Source organism: Hibiscus syriacus, unplaced genomic scaffold (assembly GCF_006381635.1).
Source record: "Hibiscus syriacus cultivar Baekdansim isolate YM2019G1 unplaced genomic scaffold, ASM638163v2 tig00110483_pilon, whole genome shotgun sequence".
Taxonomy (NCBI): domain Eukaryota; kingdom Viridiplantae; phylum Streptophyta; class Magnoliopsida; order Malvales; family Malvaceae; genus Hibiscus; species Hibiscus syriacus.
The window spans coordinates 590,992-611,868 of NW_024062759.1; the positions used below are offsets into that span (position 1 = coordinate 590,992).

The 20,877-nt window shown below is 38.3% G+C and overlaps 1 pseudogene; it reads left to right on the forward strand.

Annotated features, from left to right (window-relative positions):
• The first annotated feature begins 16,494 nt into the window (after positions 1–16,494).
• LOC120129193 lies at positions 16,495–17,954 on the forward strand (annotated as a pseudogene).
• Positions 17,955–20,877: the final 2,923 nt, after the last annotated feature.

A 20,877-nucleotide genomic window follows, 5' to 3' on the forward strand; every position in this document is an offset into this window, starting at 1 on the left:
TACCTTTTTATTTTAATCTATATAGTTATATATACATTTTATATCTCTACTATACTTTATCATTATGTAAATATATAGCTTTAATATTTCCATGCGTTTATTACTATGTATATTTTAGTTATTTTTTTTATTTGATTATTTGTTTTACATTATATTGTATATGTGCATATTTTTTTCCTCTTTTTTTCTTTTTCTTTTTTTTTGATTTATTGAATGTATATAGTTTATTATCATTTTATTTATTGTTTTATGTTTTATGTTTTATGTTTTATTTCTATTTCTATTTCTATTTATTTATTTTCCTTATCCTTTCCTTATTCTTTCTCTATTTTATTTACTTTCTTTTTTTCCTAACACATTTCTTGACTTTTGTAAGGATACATCTTTAAAATAATCTAAGGTAAGTAATTTGGATCGTTATTTTTACATTTTAATTTAAACTAACATTTTCTTAATTAAAGACAACAGGAAATTACATAGTACCGAAAGGGCAGTTCAAGGGTGCTAACCCTTCCTTGACTGTAACCAACTCCCGAATCCGACATATCACTGGTAAGACGCAAGTCATGTAAGAAATAAGATATCTGATCTACCCATTTATTTTAAAATAAAAGATCGATGGCGATTCCAATTCGTTTAATTCAAGTCGAAGCCCAATTTCGGACCCTCCCGAAAATGGTTCCGTCAAAAACAATATAAATAGTTGGTGGAACAAATAGCTTAACAAGAAATGCTAAAATAAAGCATTAATTTTGTATCTAACAAAAATAAACGAATTTTATGGATGAAGACGACCAAAAACATTTCGTTTCAACACTTGAGATCTTACAAATATCAAGACTCAGGCAAAGTTCACTTTACCTCACAAGTATTTTTTTCCGGTAAAGATCAACCTTCTGCTTTTAGAATCGCATCAACACTTATTATCCACAGATGTTTAATTATTTCTTCTTTCACCATGAAAATAATTGAGTCATCATGTTAAAATAAAGCATTGATATATAATCCAAGAAAACATGAGCACTAAAAACGGCTTGTTACAACCATTCAGATATTCAATGAATGCTCCTCAAGTTTCCTACAAAACACAACTTGAAACATTGGAGTCATTTTGATTCTAACTCCGATAACATCGGAATAGGACAATCAGTTTGGATGTGCTACTCTGTTTCGGTTCTTAATCCACTTAGGGAACTTGTATTGCACAGCTATTCTCACAATCCACCATGGTTTCCCGTTTCGAAAACGATGTAACCAAAGCATAATCTCAGAACTGTTCATTCCCATATCCCATCATTACAATTTACAACTTTCCAGATAAAAGGTATTCCAAACCCTTCGTCTTCCATGCCCATCGGTGCAGGTGGTGGTGTTCCTCCAACGTTGCTGCATTGCCTTGACAATGGAAGCCACATAATCCCAAGTTACTGCTGTACCGTGTATGAAACATTATCGAATGTACTTAATTGATTCCCCTTTGGAATCAGTCTGGTAAGATTCCCCTTTGGAATCGGTCTGGTAAGCTCGTTGCTTGAAAGATCCAACACTTCTAGAAACGTAAGATTCGTCAATTCTGAAGGAATTCCAACGGTGAGCTTGTTTAATGAGAGATCCATCGATTCAAGCACTACCATATTTCCAGAAGATGAAGGTATCTTACCGGTGAAGTTGTGAGAGAAGTTTAGCACTTGCAGGGAAATAAGTTCTCCTAGCTCATGGGGAATTTGTCCACTGAATAAGTTGATTGAAAAATCCATGGCTGCTAAAATATCCCAGGTTTTCACGAACTCAAGCTCTAATCGTTTCATTGTAATATTCACCGGACTTTGGTAGTAATCACAGGCGTATGGAGCTTGACCAGTTGTCTTGTATATAAACGATCCTGGAAGTTTCTCTTTGGGTGCATCTTTCATTGCTCTCAAATTATGGAACAAATTTGCAGGCAACCAGTGAGTTCGTTCCGACTGAAATCAACGATCTGCAATGAGGAGAAGTTGGTTGAAGCCATGGAATTTGATATTTGACGCAGACAGAATAGTGATTATTCTGTAGGCTAGCTCCGACAGACGATTCACAAGAGAAAATTCGCCCAAAAATCAGAGAAAAAAGTCTCTAGGGTTTAATAAAATATTATAAAATCAAAAACCTCCAAAAAGCAGTCCACAAGCCGAACTGTTATAGCCAAAAATCGTCTTTATTCGAATTTTTCCAAAAATAGCAAAATCCCGAAAATCACTCTAAATTGAAATTCGAAATAAAATAAGCAATCTCCCAAAAATCCGGCCTAAATCGGATTTAAATTGAATTCCTAATTAACAATCGAAATATTACCATAAATAGTAAAAAATAACTAAATCTAGTGATCCGGAGGGGAAAACGGCAGAATTTGAGGTTGAAAAAAAGGTCACATAGAGCGTAGCTCAATGTGGAGAACGTGCATGTCAAAAAGAGCTTTCCGGATTGGGGTCTTATGCGCGATTCTGACACCTGTAGCCAAAGTTATGGCCAAAAGACTGAAACATACTCAAAACGACCCCAATGAGGAACATGTCACAATTAATTCCCGCCTTTGCGCTGATCTGCCAACTCATGGTATCTCAGCGCCATCAACGTGCAATCTGACAGCTCAGCATCATCTGTCTCGGATCCCCCTGCATCAGTCACCCCGGGTTGGAAAGAACTCGTCCTCGAGTTCAGAGTAGTGTCATCAGGATCCACAAAACAATGACTCAGGTGCTTCACATTAAAGACATCAGAAGTCTTCAAGTGACTGGGAAGTCGCAACCTATAAGCATTATCATTGATCTTCTGCACGACCTCACAAGGTCCAATCTTCCGATCCTTAAGCTTATTATACTCACCAACAGGAAAACGATCACGAGTTAATACAGCCCAAACAAAATCACCAACATCAAAAAGTACCTGACGACGATGATTGTCGACCCGAGTCTTGTACTTGGTATTGCTCTCATGAATGGTCTGTTTCACCTGCTTATGGATACCCCGAAGATACTTTGCCATCTCATCTGCTTTAGGACTGAAACGTCCTATATGTGGAATAGGGGCTAAGTCCAACACCCCGGATGGGTTCTGACCATAGACAATCTCAAATGGGCTTAAACTTGTGGTTCTGTTTTTTGATCTGTTGTAGGCAAATTCTGCCTGAGGCAATGCCAAATCCCACTGCTTCGGCTTCGTTCCTGCCAAACACCTCAAAAGGTTTCCCAAACTTCGGTTCACCACCTCAGTCTGGCCATCCGTCTGGGGGTGGTAGGCGCTACTGAAATTCAACTGCGTTCCCAGTTTCCCCCACAGGCTCTTCCAGAAATGACTGATGAACTTAGTATCATGATCTGAAGTGATGGATCGAGGAACACCATGTAAACGCACAATCTCCTTGAAATAGAGATGGGCAATCCGGTCAGCATCCATAGTCTTTCTGCAAGCTACAAAATGAGACATCTTGGAAAACCTATCAACCACAACAAAGATAGAATCAGAGGCCCTTTGGGTGCGGGGTAAGCCTAGTACAAAATCCATGCTGATATCGAACCAAGGAGCTTCAGGAACAGGTAAGGGAGTGTACAATCCCGTATTGGTGAGAATTCCCTTAGACCGCTGGCACACATAACAACGGTCCACATAATGGGCCACATCACTAGTCAACTTGGGCCAATAAAATTCAGAAGAGATAAGGGCCAATGTCTTATCTCGGCCAAAGTGTCCCTCATTATGGAGTTCACTTGTAATTTGCTGCCTCAATGAACAATCTGGAATGCATAATTGTAATCCACGAAACAGATACCCATTATGCAAAACAAAATCATGACGGTGACCCTCAGTTACCTCCTGAAATATCCTTCCAAAGGAAGGATCAGCTGCATACATATCTGTGAAGGTCTCAAATCCTGCAACTTTAGTACTCATGGTGGTGAGAAGTAAGGTACGACGGCTCAGGGCATCTGCGACGCGGTTCAAACTCCCTGCTTGGTGCCTCAGCGTAAAAGTGAATTCTTGCAAGTATGCTACCCACTTGGCATGACGTCTACTCAGCTTGTGTTGGCCATTGATGTACTTCAAGGCCTCATGATCGGTAAACAGAATAAACTCCTTCTGTACTAGGTAGTGACGCCAATGCTTCAGGGACTGAACTATGGCATAGAACTCCAGATCATAAGTGGAATAATTTTTCTTTGATCCCGATAGCTTCTCACTGAAAAAAGCAACCGGACGACCTGCTTGACTCAGAACACCACCAATGCCAACGCCAGATGCATCACAATTTACCTCGAACACTTTGTCAAAATCTGGAAGTGCCAAAACTGGAGCCTCGGTCATCTTCTGCTTGACCAGTTGAAAACTGGCCTCTGCCTCCTCAGACCACTGGAAATCATGCCCCTTGAGGCACTCTGTGATAGGGGCGATTAGAGTACTGAAATTTCTAATGAATCGGCGGTAAAAAGACGCCAAGCCATGGAAACTTCGGATGTCATGTAAGGTTCTTGGTCTGGGCCACTCCAAGACTGCATCTATCTTTGACTGATCTACATGAACACCATCAGTAGACACAACAAAACCAAGAAAAGTCACAGAAGTAGTGAAGAAAGAACACTTCTTTTGATTGACAAACAAGCACTCCGTTTTCAGCATCTCAAAAACAGCACGGAGGTGATCGAAGTGTGAAGTCCATGTCGGACTATAAACGAGGATATCATCGAAGTAAACTACAACAAATATCCCCATAAAAGGCCGCAAGACCTGATGCATAAATCTCATGAACGTACTGGGCGCATTGGATAACCCAAAAGGCATGACCATCCACTCATACAACCCTTGTGGCGTTTTAAACGCCGTCTTCCACTCATCTCCAGGCCTTATTCTGATTTGGTGGTAACCGCTCTTAAGGTCAATTTTTGAGAAGACCTTAGAACCAGATAGCTGATCCAACATATCATCTAGACGGGGAATTGGAAACCGGTACTTCACTGTAATTTTGTTGATCGCTCGGCTGTCAACACACATACGCCAAGAACCATCTTTCTTTGGCACTAACAGAGCAGGGACTGCACATGGGCTCATACTCTCTCGGATATAGCCCCTCTCCAACAACTCTTCCACCTGTCGCTGCAACTCTTCGGCCTCCTTGGGACTGAGGCGATATGCTGGTCGATTTGGCAAACTTGACCCAGGAACAAGGTCAATTTGATGCTGAATATCCCTCATAGGTGGTAGTCCAGGAGGAAGATCCTCTGGCATCAAGTTAGAGAATTCTGCTAGCAGCTGCTGCACCTCTACTGGTAAATCTGTATCCACGTCTACTGCATTGTTCTCGCAAGGTAGCAAGGCATAGACCACGCCGCCATGCTCAATCTCATCTAAAAACCTGGACATAGAAAGCAGATTAGTATTATAGGTTACTGGGGTAGGAGTAAGTCTTTCCCGCCGGGGTGCCAACACAATCTTTTTTCCCTTGATGCTAAGGGAATATGTATTCTTCCGTCCATCATGAATGACACTACGATCATATTACCAAGGTCGACCCAACAATTTATGACACGCATCCATAGACACAACATCACACCAGGCATTATCAAAATATTTTCTACCAATTGAAAAAGACACGAGGCATCGCCTATCAACTGTTACCTCACTGTCTTTATTTAGCCATGACAACTTGTTGGCTTAGGATGACGGTCCCTCTTCAACTGCAATTTCTGGACAACCTCCTCGGACATTACATTCTCACAACAGCCGCTGTCAATGATCATTTTGCAGACTTTATCTGCAACTGTGCAAGTCGTGTGGAAAATATTGGTTCTCAACCAATCGTCCCCTGAATCGCCCTTGGGGGTAAGTAGACTCTTGCGAACGACCAGAGTCTCATGACCATCTCCATACAGCACATCATCAGTCTCATCATCGTCATACACGGGTTCGCCAATCTCCTCAGTCTCGTCTTCCACGTTTTCCTCAATCAACAAATTTTTGCCCTTTTGACTAGCAGGCTTCCTGCAATCAGTCGCCCTATGCCCTTGTTCACCACAACGAAAACATCTAATAGTAGGGTTAGAATTACCCTGCGGTGGCTGCTGAGCAGGACGGGACTCCTGAGGGCGAACTGGTCGACTGTTGTGATCGCTCCTGATCACTGGTCTCCTGTTTTGCTATTTTTCAACAGCAAGTGCACGCTGGTATGCTTCCGAAACACTCCACAATGAATGAAGGCTGAGGACATCTTGCAAGGGCTGGCGTAAACCCCCCAAATATCGCGCCACCATCTGCTCCTCCGTCTCAGATAAATCGTTCCGGGCGACCAATTGGTAAAACTCCTCCGTGTAATCATCGACTGATCGCGCGCCCTGCCTCAACGCATGAAGTCGCTGAAATAAGGTTTGCGTGTAGCCGAAGGGAAGGAAGTGACCCTTCATCTTCTTTTTCATCTTCTCCCAATCAGTGATCTTGGCTTTGCCCTATCTTTCTCGTGAACGTCGTAACTGTTCCCACCACGCAGATGCTCTGCCCTTGAGTTTGATGGCGATCTGTTTCACTTTCACACGATCGGGGACTTCCTTATATTCAAAAATACGCTCCACTTCATTAATCCAATCCACGAATCCCTCGGCCTATAACGTACCAGAAAACTCAGGGAGATCGACCCGAAAACCGAGGTCTCCATGACGCTCCTCCCGACCACGGTGCTCCCAGAATCTTGCGCGATTGTGATATGGGTTTTTGAAAGTGGAATTGGTATCGTGATCAGAGACCTCACGATCCTCGAAATCCTGCGCCGCCAGGCGCTGGGTTAATTCTGCGACTTGCCTCTGCAAATCCGCAATCATCACATCCTGAACGCTGCGATCACGGCGTTGGGCTTCCTCATTCGGAACCTGCTCACGACGACCACGACCACGACCTCCAGCCATTGAAACTGGTGAAATTTCCCAAGAAGATGTTGAAGCTCTGACACCAACTGACGCAAATAGAATAGTGATTATCCTGTAGGCTAGCTCCGACAGACGATTCACAAGAGAAAATTCGCCCAAAAACCAGAGAAAAAAGTCTCTAGGGTTTAATAAAATATTATAAAATCAAAAACCTCCAAAAAGCAGTCCACAAGCCGAACTGTTATAGCCAAAAATCGTCTTTATTCGAATTTTGCCAAAAATAGCAAAATCCCGAAAATCACTCTAAATTGAAATTCGAAATAAAATAAGCAATCTCCCAAAAATCCGGCCTAAATCGGATTTAAATTGACTTCCTAATTAACAATCGAAATATTACCATAAATAGTAAAAATAACTAAATCTAGTGATCCGGAGGGGAAAACGGCAGAATTTGAGGTTGAAAAAAAGGTCACATGGCCAAAGTTATGGCCAAAAAGAGCATTCCGGATTGGGGTCTTATGCGCGATTCTGACACCTGTAGCCAAAGTTATGGCCAAAAGACTGAAACATACTCAAAACGACCCCAATGAGGAACATGTCACAATCAATTCCCGCCTTTGCGCTGATCTGCCAACTCATGGTATCTCAGCGCCATCAACGTGCAATCTGACAGCTCAACATCATCTGTCTCGGATCCCCTGCATCAATATTGAGCCACGGATTCTATTTTATCTCAGGATAAGATTTGAAGTTCTGGGAGTTAAGCTAACCGATGGGGGAACCTATCAGTCAACTTGTTGTTCCCCAAGTTTAGAACATCCAAGGAACTACAAATAGAGGCAGTGATCCATCCAGTTGATTGTCACTTAGAAGAAGATTTGTCATCATTTTATTGGTGAAAAAATCTGGGATCTTGCAATGAAAGTTGTTCATCTGCAAATTTATGAATTGGAGACCATAGCTGAAGTTTCCGAGACATTCTGGAATAGTTCCACTGAAGCTGTTCTTAGACAAGTCGAGAACCACAAGTGAAGTCCAATTGCAGATTAAAGGAGGGAATTAAGAGCAAAAAGAGAAGAGGTATCGGACCATGAATGTTATTAAAACTCAAATCAATGTCTAGAACTGAATTATGATTCTCAAATTGGTGGATTGGACTTGTAAGTTTATTATAGCTGAGATCTAAGGTTGTCAAGGATGGCAAAGAGAATAACCATGGCGGAACTGCACCACTTTTAAGGTTATTAGACAACAAAAGGACTTCTAGATACTGCAACCGAGTGACATGATTTGGCAGGGTACCCTCTAAGCTATTATTGGACAAATCTAGTAGGGTAAGTTGGGTGAGGTTGAACACAGTTCTAGGAACTAAATATATATATAAAATTAAAGTTCTATATGATAATTAAAATAATTAAAAACAATCATGATTTCAAATTTAATAGTATCTAATATAATTTATTTTTATTACTATGAGTGGATCACATTAAAATTTTAGATAAAATATTTATCATATAAAAAAATAATTAAAAAAATTAATAGTGTAAACAATAATTATCTAAAAGTTAATTGTATCAAATTCGATCGGAATTGATTATGATTTATTTTTATGTTCTTTAGCAATTATTTGTAATTATTATAAGATAATTACAAGTGAGAAGTATTTTTTTTTTGAAAAGATGGTACTTTGTATTTAAAAGAATTATAAAGTACATCACCTCAAGAATCTCGTTAAAAAACTTTTCTAATCCCAAGTGAAAAAAAAAGAGTGTATCTTGAAGTGGTAAGGGACTAAAAACACAAAGACTTACAACACACAATTGATTCCCCAGTCCTAAAACAATCCCCCTAACAAACCAACAAAGCCTTCCTAGATAAACCATAAAAAGAAACTAAATAGGGGAATGACCACAGACAGCAAAACCAACGGAATGACCCAACACCTCAAACTATACAACGACAACAACCAGATCTTGAACGACGCCGGGCAATTATACAAATCGAAACTCCCTTGCTGAGACGGATCCAAAGTATAAGGAAGGACTTGGAGCACGTAAACCTCGGCCAAGGGCAGAAGCAAACATCCAGAGGACAAAAGCATATCAAGACTACCCAGCTAACCCAGGCCAACAAAGCACAGCACCAGAAACAGAAATAATCACCCCACAAACGAAGCTTTCGTAAGCACACAAAAACGATCGCTACTGGAAACATCAGTGGTCAAAGGAAGAAATGTCCAGTCCCCAACCTGCATCTAATCAGACCAAAAACCCAAAGTCCAAAGGATCAGATCAAGTCATACGAACATGTCTACTCTTAACAGAAAATCCAAACCCTCGGCCAACCCAAACTAAACTGAAAACCTAGTGTTCAAAACAGAACAACCACCTTCACAAGCAGATAGTACACAAAAACAAAGACAACACTAACCAGATTTCACAAAAGCTCCCAACCTTTGTAACGAAACGCTATACAGCCCAGTAAACTCCATCCCCAAACAATCAGCAACCTCTAGAGTCTCCTACCATTAAGAGGAAGCTTTTTCCTCTTCCCATATTTAAGTCTAGACGACAGTTTAAGGCTACAACGACTCGCTCCCAGCAAGCATGACTTTGAGAAACTATCAACACTCGCAGACAGCGGGATTTTATTCCCCTTGTGTGAAAGCCCAGAGCTAGTATCACAAATAGCAGCTGAGTGAACCTCAGCCACAACCTGGGGAGAAGACATCTCAACAAAAGGCTCTTCAACGATACTTGAGCTGATGGAGAAAGATTGGGTCGCCCAAGCAATAATCGGATCCCTATTAATACCAATTAGCCCAGCATTTTCATCCAACACAGGCTGCTAACCAAGCCCATAATAAGAAGAGGAAGTAGCTTCGTGAAGCCCTGCTTCAGACGTAACCCTACAGCCCTCGAGAATATCTACATGCTCCCACCCACCTTCCAAAAAGCCTTTGCCAGAATCATGCCTCTGACACACCAACACTCCCTGTTCCTGCTCGACAGTTCCCCCCTCGAGACCACTACCTGTCGCACCCACTACCTCGAAGGAAGGAAAGTTTGTTCCTTCTTCAACTACCGCACACGAAGCTCCACCATCCGCCATGGCTCCATCAAAAACAGCTCTAACCTCCTTCAAAACTTCGGTTTGGACTTTAATGGTGAATAAACGACCATTAAAAATAATGGAGATTTTATCTGGAATAGATGATTCGGATTAAACTTCCAAAAGATTCTAGCAACATCTAATCTATCTCGCTCGGAAGTATCTTTATCTAACATGACAACTCTTCCCCACAAGCATCCAATATCGTTGAAAAATTTATCACTCCAAATGGTAAGAGGAACATCTTTCAAAGACACCCGTACATTTATTTTAAGCTTATTTTCAAAGCCCTCCAACAACTCCAACTCATCAAACCAGAGACGAATCCAATCATCTCTTTTCATCCAACAAGCCAGCCGGTCGTTGACAGTCTTGAAAAGGAAGATCTTGAACGTGTCATGTCAAATGCTAACCTTCACATCCAAGCCATCAGCTCTGAAAGCTGATAGAATATTAATAATGTAAACTCGTTCTTAACTTTGCCCACCAAACACTTATCCCTCCATGAAAGTGTTGAAAATCGGTGCCAACTTGTACCGAAAGCTAGAAAAAAAATATATAATTCCACCGAATGGTGGAATTGTCAAAAGAAGTGTTAATTATTGAAAAAATGGTAAAGGTACAATCTCACATTTAGTCATTGTACTTTAGGGTATTTTCAAGATTAGTCATTAAGCTTCAACTATAAATACCCTAGCTCATTTAGCTTAAAAACCATCTCAAAGCATTCTAGCTTTCTTCTAATATTAGAGAGAATTTAGAGAGTTTCTTGAGAGTTGTTTTCTCCTTTTTATCAAGAGAGAATTATCATTGTATTCTCCTTGGTAGATCGAGAGAGGTTGTAATTCCTATTTTTCTCATAGTGAAATTCTTCTACCGTTGCCCGTGGTTTTTACCCTATATTATTTAAGGATTTTCCACGTAAATTTTGTGTCTCTTTTATCTTCATTTTTATTTTCTCAAATTATCAGTTACGATTTTGCTCTATCCGATAGCCGTCTTCCGCAACAATTGGTTTCAGAGCTAGATTAGAGTGTGTAATATCTGCTTATTGTCTTTGTGGTTGCCACCAAAAGGTGGATCCTCCAACATAAGAAAGTAAGAAAGTATTACCCATTCTTTGAAGGTTCTAGAGAACTATTCAGGATAGTGAAATAGTGGGAGCTATCCGTAATAGAAGCTATGGCAACGAAATTTGATATTGAAAAATTTAATGGGAGAAATTTCTCATTGTGGAAATTGAAGATGAAGGCCATCCTGAGGAAAGACGGATGTCTAGCAGCTATCAGTGAAAAGCCGGTAGATTTTACAGATGACAACAAATGGATCGAAATGGACAGGAATGCTATGGCAAACTTTCATCTAGCATTAGCAAATGAAGTATTGTCAAGCATCAAAGAAAAGAAGATAGCTAAGGAGATATGGGATCATCTCACCAAATTGTACGAGGCCACATCGTTGCACAATAAAATTTTCCTTAAGAGGAAATTGTACACTCTCCGTATGCGAGAATCTACTTCAGTGACGGAGCACTTAAACACACTTAACACATTATTTTCTCAGCTTACATCCTTAAGATGTACAATAGGAGAATAAGAACGTGCTGAACTTCTACTTCAAAGTCTACCTGATTCGTATGATCAAATCATCATCAACTTGACAAACAGTAATGTCACCAGTCTAGTCTTCGATGACGTTGCAGCTGCTGTTCTCCAAGAAGAAAATCGGTGCAAGAACAAGGAAGACATACAAGTAAATCTGCAACAAGCAGAAGCATTGACAACGATGAGAGGGAGGTCAACAGAACGTGGCCAAAGCAGCAGTCACAAACATGGTAGATCGAAGTCGAGGAGCAAGAAGAATTTAAAGTGCTACAATTGTGGCAAGAAGGGTCACTTGAAGAAGGATTGTTGGAGTCTAAATAAAAACTCCAATCCACAAGGTAATACCTTAAACACTTCAGATGATGGAGATGCTCTATGCTGTGAAGCGTCAACCACCGTGGAAGGAAGAAAAAGATTTGCAGATATATGGCTCATTGATTCAGGAGCAACATATCACATGACCTCAAGAAGAGAATGGTTCCATCAATATGAACCTGTCTCAGGAGGATCTGTGTATAGTTACAATGATCATGCCTTAGAGATCGTTGGCGTGGGGACTATCAAATTGAAGATGTATGATGGAACAATTAAAATTGTTCGAGATGTGAGACACGTGAAAGGCCTGAAGAAAAATTTATTATCCTACGGATTGTTGGATAATAATGCAAGCAAGATTGAAACACAGAAATGAATCATGATGGTGTTTCGTGGAGCGCTTGTGGTGCTGAAAGGCGAAAAGATAGCTGCAAACTTATACATGCTGAAGGGAGAAACTTTGCTAGAAGCAGAAGCCTCTGTTGCCTCATGTAGTTCAGATTCTGCAATGCTATGGAATCATAAACTTGGAAACATGTCAGAACAAGGAATGAAAGTCCTTGTGGAGCAAAAGCTACTTCCATGCTTAACAAAGGTATCACTTACTTTATGTGAGCATTGCATAACAAGTAAGCAGCACCGGTTGAAATTCAACACATCAAATTCTAGAGGCAAAAGTGTTCTAGAACTGGTTCACTCTGACGTATGGCAAGCACCAGTTACATCCCTAGGCAGAGCAAAATATTTTGTCTCATTTATTGATGACTACTCCAGGAGATGTTGGGTGTACCCTATTAAGACGAAGTCCAATATTTTTTCAACTTTCAAAAACTTCAAAGCTTGGGTGGAACTTGATTCTGGAAATAAAATCAAGTGTTTCAGAATAGATAATGGAGGAGAATGCACAAGTGAATAATTTGATGACTTTTGCAGGAAAGAATGCATCAAAAGACAGTTCACAGTGGCGAACACTCCTCAACAAAATGGAGTGGCAGAGTGGATGAACAGAACCTTGTTAGAAAGAACAAGAGCAATGTTGAGGGATGCAGGCCTAGAAAAATCATTCTGGACAGAAGTAGTCAATACCGCCTGTTATTTGGTGAATCAAGCTCCATCAACTGCAATAGAGTTGAAGACATCAATGGAGATGTGGACTGGTAAACCAACTGATTATTCAAACCTTCATGTATTTGGAAGTATAGTGTACGTGATGTACAACTCCCAAGAAATTTCAAAGTTGGATCCAAAATCCAGAAAATGCAAATTCTTGGGGTATGTTGATGGAGTAAAGGGGTATCGTTTGTGGGATCCCACTGCCTACAAAGTGATCATTAGCAGGGATGTTATCTTTGTAGAAGATAAGCTACAAAGAAAAGAAGAAGATGGTAGCGCTGAAAAGTCAGAGACTACGCAGATACTATACAGATACATGTGGAAAAAGAGTTTGAACAAGGAGATTCTTCTGAAGCAGAACCAACACATGATGAACAAGAACCAGAGAGTTCTGAAGCTCCAACAACTCGTCAATCAGATCGTGTGAGAAGACATCCCAATTGGCACTCGGATTATGTTATAGAAGGTAATATTGCATACTGCCTTTTAACAGAGGACGGGGAGCCATCAACATACCAGAAGGTAATAAACAGCTCAGATGCTTCACTGTGGATGATGGCGATGCAAGAAGAAATTGAAGCCCTTTATAAGAATAATACATGGGACCTTATGCCACTACCACAAGAAAAGAAGGCAATTGGTAACAAATGGGTCTTCAAAATCAAGCGAAATGGTGACGATCAAGTAGAGAGGTATCGTGCAAGACTGGTGGTTAAAGGATATGCTCAAAAAGAAGGTATTGATTTCAATGAAATATTTTCTCCTGTGGTTCGACTAACAACAGTTCGAGTAGTTTTTCCAATGTGTGCTACATTGAACTTACATCTAGAGCAACTAGATGTTAAAATAGCTTTTCTTCATGGAAATCTTGAAGAAGAGATTTACATGCTCCAGCCTGAAGGTTTTGAAGAAAAAGAAAAGAATAACTTGGTTTGCAAGTTGAACAAATCTCTATATGGTCTAAAGCAGGCGCCGAGGTGTTGGTATAAGAGATTTGATTCCTTCATTATGTGCCTTGGATACAACAGACTTAACGCAGACCCTTGTGCTTATTTCAAGAGGTCTGGTGATAACGATTTTGTTATATTGCTGTTGTATGTAGATGACATGTTGGTTGCAGGACCCAACAAAGATCATATTGAAGAATTGAAGGCACAACTGGCTAGGGAATTTGAAATGAAGGACTTGGGATCAGCAAACAAGATTCTAGGGATGCAAATTCTCCGAGACATAAGTAATAGGAAGATTTGGCTTTCACAAAAGAATTACTTGAAGAAGATCTTGTCACGATTCAACATGCAAGATTGTAAGCCAATTTCTACCCCTCTTCCTATTAACTTAAAGTTATCCTCCAGTATGAGTCCTAGCAGTGAACAAGAGAGGATGGAGATGTCTCAAGTACCGTATGCATCAACAGTGGGAAGTTTAATGTTCGCTATGATATGCACAAGACCAGACATTGCACAAGCAGTGGGAGTGGTTAGTCGGTACATGGAGAATCTAGGCAAAGAGCATTGGAATACAGTGAAGAGGATCCTGAGATACATCAAAGGGACCTCAAATGTTGCATTATGTTACGGAGGATCAAACTTATTTATCAATGGGTATGTCAATTCTGATTATGCAGGTGATTTAGATAAAAGCAAATCTACAACAGGATATGTGTTCAAAGTTGCTGGTGGAGCTGTAAGTTGGGTTTCAAAATTGCATTCAGTTGTGGCTACATCCACAACAGAAGCAGAATATGTAGCAGCTACACAAGCCAATAAAGAAGCAATTTGGTTGAAGATGCTATTGGAGGAGCTTGGGCACAATCAAGAGTATGTCTCTCTGTTTTGTGACAGTCAAAGTTCCTTGCATCTAGAAAGGAATCCAGCATTTCATTCAAGGACAAAACACATACGAGTTCAATACCATTTTATTCGTGAAAAGGTAGAAGAAGGGACGGTAGATGTGCAGAAGATCCATACCAAAGACAATATAGCAGATTTCATGACGAAGGCGATCAATGCTGATAAATTTACCTGGTGTCGATCCCCTTGTGGCCTGTCAGAGACGTAAGCAACATGAAGGTACAAGGTATAATCTCACATTTAGTCATTGTACTTTAGGGTATTTTCAAGATTAGTCATTAAGCTTCAACTATAAATACCCTAGCTCATTTAGCTTAAAAACCATCCCAAAGCATTCTAGCTTTCTTCTAATACTAGAGAGAATTTAGAGAGCTTCTTGAGAGTTGTTTTCTCCTTTTTATCAAGAGAGAATTATCATTGTATTCTCCTTAGTAGATCGAGAGAGGTTGTAATTCCTATTTTTCTCATAGTGAAATTCTTCTACCGTTGCCCGTGGTTTTTACCCTATATTATTTAGGGGTTTTCCACGTAAATTTTGTGTCTCTTTTATCTTCATTTTTATTTTCTCAAATTATCAGTTGCGATTTTGCTCTATCCGATAGCCGTCTTCCATAACAGAAAGCTCCTCTTTAGGGATAACAAACTCTTGATACCCACCTCAGGGTTTGATGATGAACAAGCAACACTATCATCTTCAACCAAAACATGAACCACTACAGTAGAACCACTATGATACCCAACCTGCTGGCCAACAGACTTCAGAACTGGCTTCCCACCTTTTGGTAACACACCACCCTCAATCTCTTTGAACGACCTAGCCTCCCTAAAAGCTGGCTTGCAAACATTTTTGAGACTACTAACCACTTCTACCTTCTTGCTAAGACTATCATAAATCTTCTCATGAAAAACTCTGATCTTAAAATCGTCAACCATCTTTTCATCCGCTCTCCTAACCGCCAGGTTTGCTTCGAATCTATTTCTGAACCTAACAAAAGCAAAAGTGAAACCCACTGATTTTCTTTTCAAACTCTTATACGTAATGAACACATCCAGCACATTCCCGTACGCCTTAAACACTTCCTTTAGAGAAGAAACATGAATCCTCTTACTAACATAATTAACAAAAACCGTAAAGCCCCTGACTCTCAATGTTTGGATGCTCATCTTTTACTTGATTCAAGTCTGATACAATGTCATCTTTTTGAAAAAGAAGATTGCTTACAAATCTGGCTGAGGCGGAGATCGGTGGATGTTGGCTACCATTCGTCTTCGATCATTTAAATTAGGACAAGTGAGAAGTATTTGTTCTTTCATTGACAAAAAATATATGCTATATGCATATACAAATATATGTATGGATGCTTTATAAACAAATAAAACATTTTTAGTTTATTCATACACTTATGTATATCTCATTCTTTGTCAAACGGTTATATTATATTCTTTTCATAAGTTTGAGGGTCGTATTGAATACAAAAAAACATCAAAGGTCACATTCATTTTTTTGGACAAGTACAAGGGCCTCTTGTACCATTTGTATTTTTTTTAGCTCTAATTCTTTAACAAATAAATGGAAGATAAAATCCATGGCGCCAAACAAACCTAACTCCAAAACCGGAAAGCAAGGCAGAAGGAAAGATATGCAAATAAAATCGACTCAACCGTAACAAGGCAAAGCAAAAACATGAAAATTTCAAAACCCATATCTCCGTTTAGGCTCTCCTCTCTTCTCTGCAGCCAAAAAGACCCAACCCTAGCCTTAAACCTTTTCGAAAACCCAAACCCAGACCTCGAACCTATCGGCAAACCCTTCCGCTACGCCCTCCTTTCCTATGATCTCATCATCACCAAGCTCGGCCGCTTCAGAATGTTCGAAGAAATGGAGCATGTTCTTCACCGACTCAAAAACGACACGCGGATAGTTCCAGAGGATATCATTTTTTGCAATGTCATGAAGTTCTAAGGCCGGGCCAAGTTATACGAACGTGAATTGAAACTGTTCGACGAAATGCCTCAATATCGTTGCCCAAGGACAGTAAAGTCTATGAACTCGTTGTTGCATGTGCACCTGTTGAGCCGAAAGTTTGATGAAATGAAGGAAGTGTTTTCGCGTATGGAAAAATACGCCCGCCCGGATACTTGTACTTATAATATATTGATCAATGCCTGCTGTTTAAACGGGCATTTAGACGATGCATGGAACCTGTTTGATGAAATGCAAAGGAGAGGTCTGAAGCCAGATAGTGTGACATTTGGGACGTCTAATGCACTCTGCATGGAGCTGAAGATAAATGAAGCGTTTAAGTTGAAAGAAGACATGGGTATGATTTACAACGTACATGCTACTACCTTCGTTTATGAGGTGATGATTGGAGGACTTTGTAGGATTGGTGAGTTGACTTTGGCTTTTAGGATTAAGGATGAACTGATCACAAAAAAAAATCGGATTGACTTCAGTTATATACAATAATCTACTTAGTGGGCTTTTCAAGGCTGGGAGGCAGGATGAGGCATTCGGGGTCTTTGAGGAGATGGATTCAAATGGGATTCAACCAGACACAACAACATACAACGTGATGATCAACCAGTTTTGTGAGGTGAAATATTTCGAATCGGCTTATAGAGTGCTTAAAGAAATGCCAGATAAAGGGTGTAAACCAAATGTTATTACTTTCAACATGTTAATTGACATGTTATGCAAAGATGGGAAATGGAGTGAAGCAAATGATGATTTATTTGAAGGCATACCGAGACAGGGGTGTAAGCCTGATGTTGTGTCCTATCGGACGCTTTTTGACGGGCTTTGCGGTGGATTGCAGTTGGAGAAAGCATCATTCATTTTTGACGAAATGATTTTCAAGGGCTACGTGCCACATTCTGTAAGTATACATAAATTTGTTTCTGGGTTGTGTCAGGGAGAGGACATAAAGTTATTGTTGAGGGTTTTGAATAGTCTAGCAAAAGGAAATGCCATTGATGAAGATACATGGTTGATGGTGGTCTCTAGGGTTTATCAGGAGGATAATCATGAACTTTCTATTACATCTCAGCTTCGTGATACTCTGTTGCTGTAGTGCTACACTGTTTGAGTTGGTCTGTATATAAGTCAAACAACAAAAACAGAGTGAACAATAATCCAGCAAGTAAAGGAAGATTATTGTTATATTTCAAGATATCATGGATGTCGGATGATATATTGAATAGCAAAATCTCAATTCCAACTCATTTTATTACTTATAAATTCAAGCTGATTTTACAACTTACTTTGATGGATTGTTCTTTGGCTTTTACAACTTGGGGAAATATAACCCTCATCCCAACTTACTTATAAATCTCTAGGGTTTAGTCATTTTCTCCAATATTGGAGTCGGATACCATATGTGTACTTATTTTAACAAAACTGAGAATATGTATATTTTATACAGGAAGAAGGAAAGAAAGAAGAAACTGAAAGAGCTTAAATGGTGATCATTGCTAAAGACTAATCGATAATTATTAATGAAAAATAATTAAGGCTTTGATTTATATGCTCCATTTCGACTATAGTAGCATACAAATGTGCCAAAAAAAAACTCGAAAAATAAAATATACAAATAAATATCATTATTGTTGGTGAAAGATAAATAACATTGATACTATCAACACTACCATAAAAATAAATATAATGATAATTACAAAATGATTTTATCATTTTCTAAAGACGGTAGAAATCAATATTATTTTCTTTATCAAGTCAGAGATAATATTAAATATGTTAAATAGTATATATTATGAAAAATCAAAATAAAAATGACATGATAAATTAGAATCTGCTAGGAAACGAGATTCAAATGCTAAAGTTCAACTTTGATTTCCATCTTTACTAGAAAAATATGACCATTGTAACATAAGTTGAACTTTAGCATTTGAATCCCATTTCTTTGCAGATTATAATTTATCCTGTCATTATTATTTTGATATTTTTTTCAAATCATGCTATACAATATATATTTAATATTATGCTGACCTGGTAAAAGAAAATGACATTATTTTTTTCATTAAATAGTACATCTAGACATAGACGATTTAGAAATTTAAATAGAAAATATATTGGCAAACACTATGGAAGTTGCAGTATATAAGAAATTGTAAACTGGAAATGGAATTCAAACAAGCATGGCGAGAGAATTTAGTTTTATTGGTGAAGATGAGGCTTCCTTTCAGCTTCAAAGCTCTGGGGGCTTAATAGTTTTTCTCTCTGTTATTGCTATTTTCCTATCGGTCATCTCAATATTCATATTTGCTTGTGCCGACTGCCCTGAACCTGAACCTGGCCAAAACCGACGTAAGCGACGTAGTATCGGAGGACGCAATACTGGTGCTGGCTGCGGCAGCGGCGGTGGCTGTGGAGGCGGCGGTGGTGGTTGATAAATAGATATAATGCACACAAGTACACCTTGAGTTTAAGTGATGGAATAAACTTGTATGTTTTGTTTGTCTTTTGAGGTGAATGAATGAGTCCAGTATTTGTAGCAGTGACGGATCTAGAAAGTTAAGAATGTGGTACAAAATTTTAATTTTCTTTTCTTAAAAATAATAGGTATGCAAAATTTGTATTTTTTTCTTTTTTTTTCTCAACACATTAAGTTAAATTTAATCACTTTTCCAAAATAATGGGATGCACTTGACCTTATGTGTCTTAATGCATCCGCCACTGATTTGTAGATGTAATCATATTCGTGGCTATAAGTGTCAAGCTGCTCTCTCTTTTCCTTTATAGCGACAAATAAAGCAGCTCAAACCTCTGGGTTTTGAATGTTTTTACTTTTTTTTTTTTAGAAAATAAAAGTTAATCACATCTCAAGGTTGTTAAAGAGCACTTATTTAAGTAAATTTTAGTTTTGATGTAAAAAAAATTATGTCCAGGGAACATTTCATTAGTTGTTATGGTAAATTAATTATAAGTGAACTACGTGTAAAAATTCATTCGTTGACCTAAACTCAACACATAAGTGATAATTCACTCGTTGAGGAGGATACTAAACATTTTATACGAGGATAAGGAATCCAACATCCTTAACAACTACAATAAGCTAGGTTTGCTTAAATCCAAACTCTTCGTTTAGATATTACATTTGATACATAAATTATGGATATCTTTTTTTATAAAAAAAAATGGTATTTGAACAATTTTTTTTTCTTGAATTGATCTTAAAATTTGATTCCATCTATTATTTTGACAATTTTATCAATGATGTTAACTTTTAATATAATGATGATGTGTCATTTTTCTTATACGAAAATCTTTTCTTACAAGGAAATTTTAAAACATACTGAAAAGATATTCAAAACAAAATTATATTAAAAATTAATTGATTATTTTATGATTTAACCCTAATCAAGTTGCTCATCTGTTTATTTTTATTTAAATCTTTAATATATTTTTCATTTTATCACGAAATATTTTCATTTTTAATACAAAATCTTAATATTTCACTTTCATTTATTTATTTATTTTTATTTAATTTGAATATCTTTTTTTAAACTACTCAGATAAATGTGTATTTTTGTCATTAAAACAAAATTTCCTAATCCATATATCGATGATAACGTTGCTTTACAATTACAATATTCTATTAAAAACTTTTTAAGTTTAAACCAATATTTCAAAATCATAAGATTCATGTTAAAGAATACGACGTTAGTTGTTTTAAACGTTAAATTTACAAAATTTGATAATTTTAATTAGTTTTTATTTTTTTATTCTTTTGAATTGTTAATATTCTTTTTACCAGTTTTAAAGTACTCTTTTTTAAATAATTTCTACTCATAGAGAGAGGAGGAGAATTTTCCTCGTAATAAATATTAAACTCACAATTTAAAGAAAAGAAAATATGTCAACTTAGAACTTTTGACCGTCTATTCTAAAAGTTATTGACAATTTTAAAATATTTTTAAAATACACACATGATGACATCATCTTTGGCACATTGTACAATCTTTAAGACATATATCTAT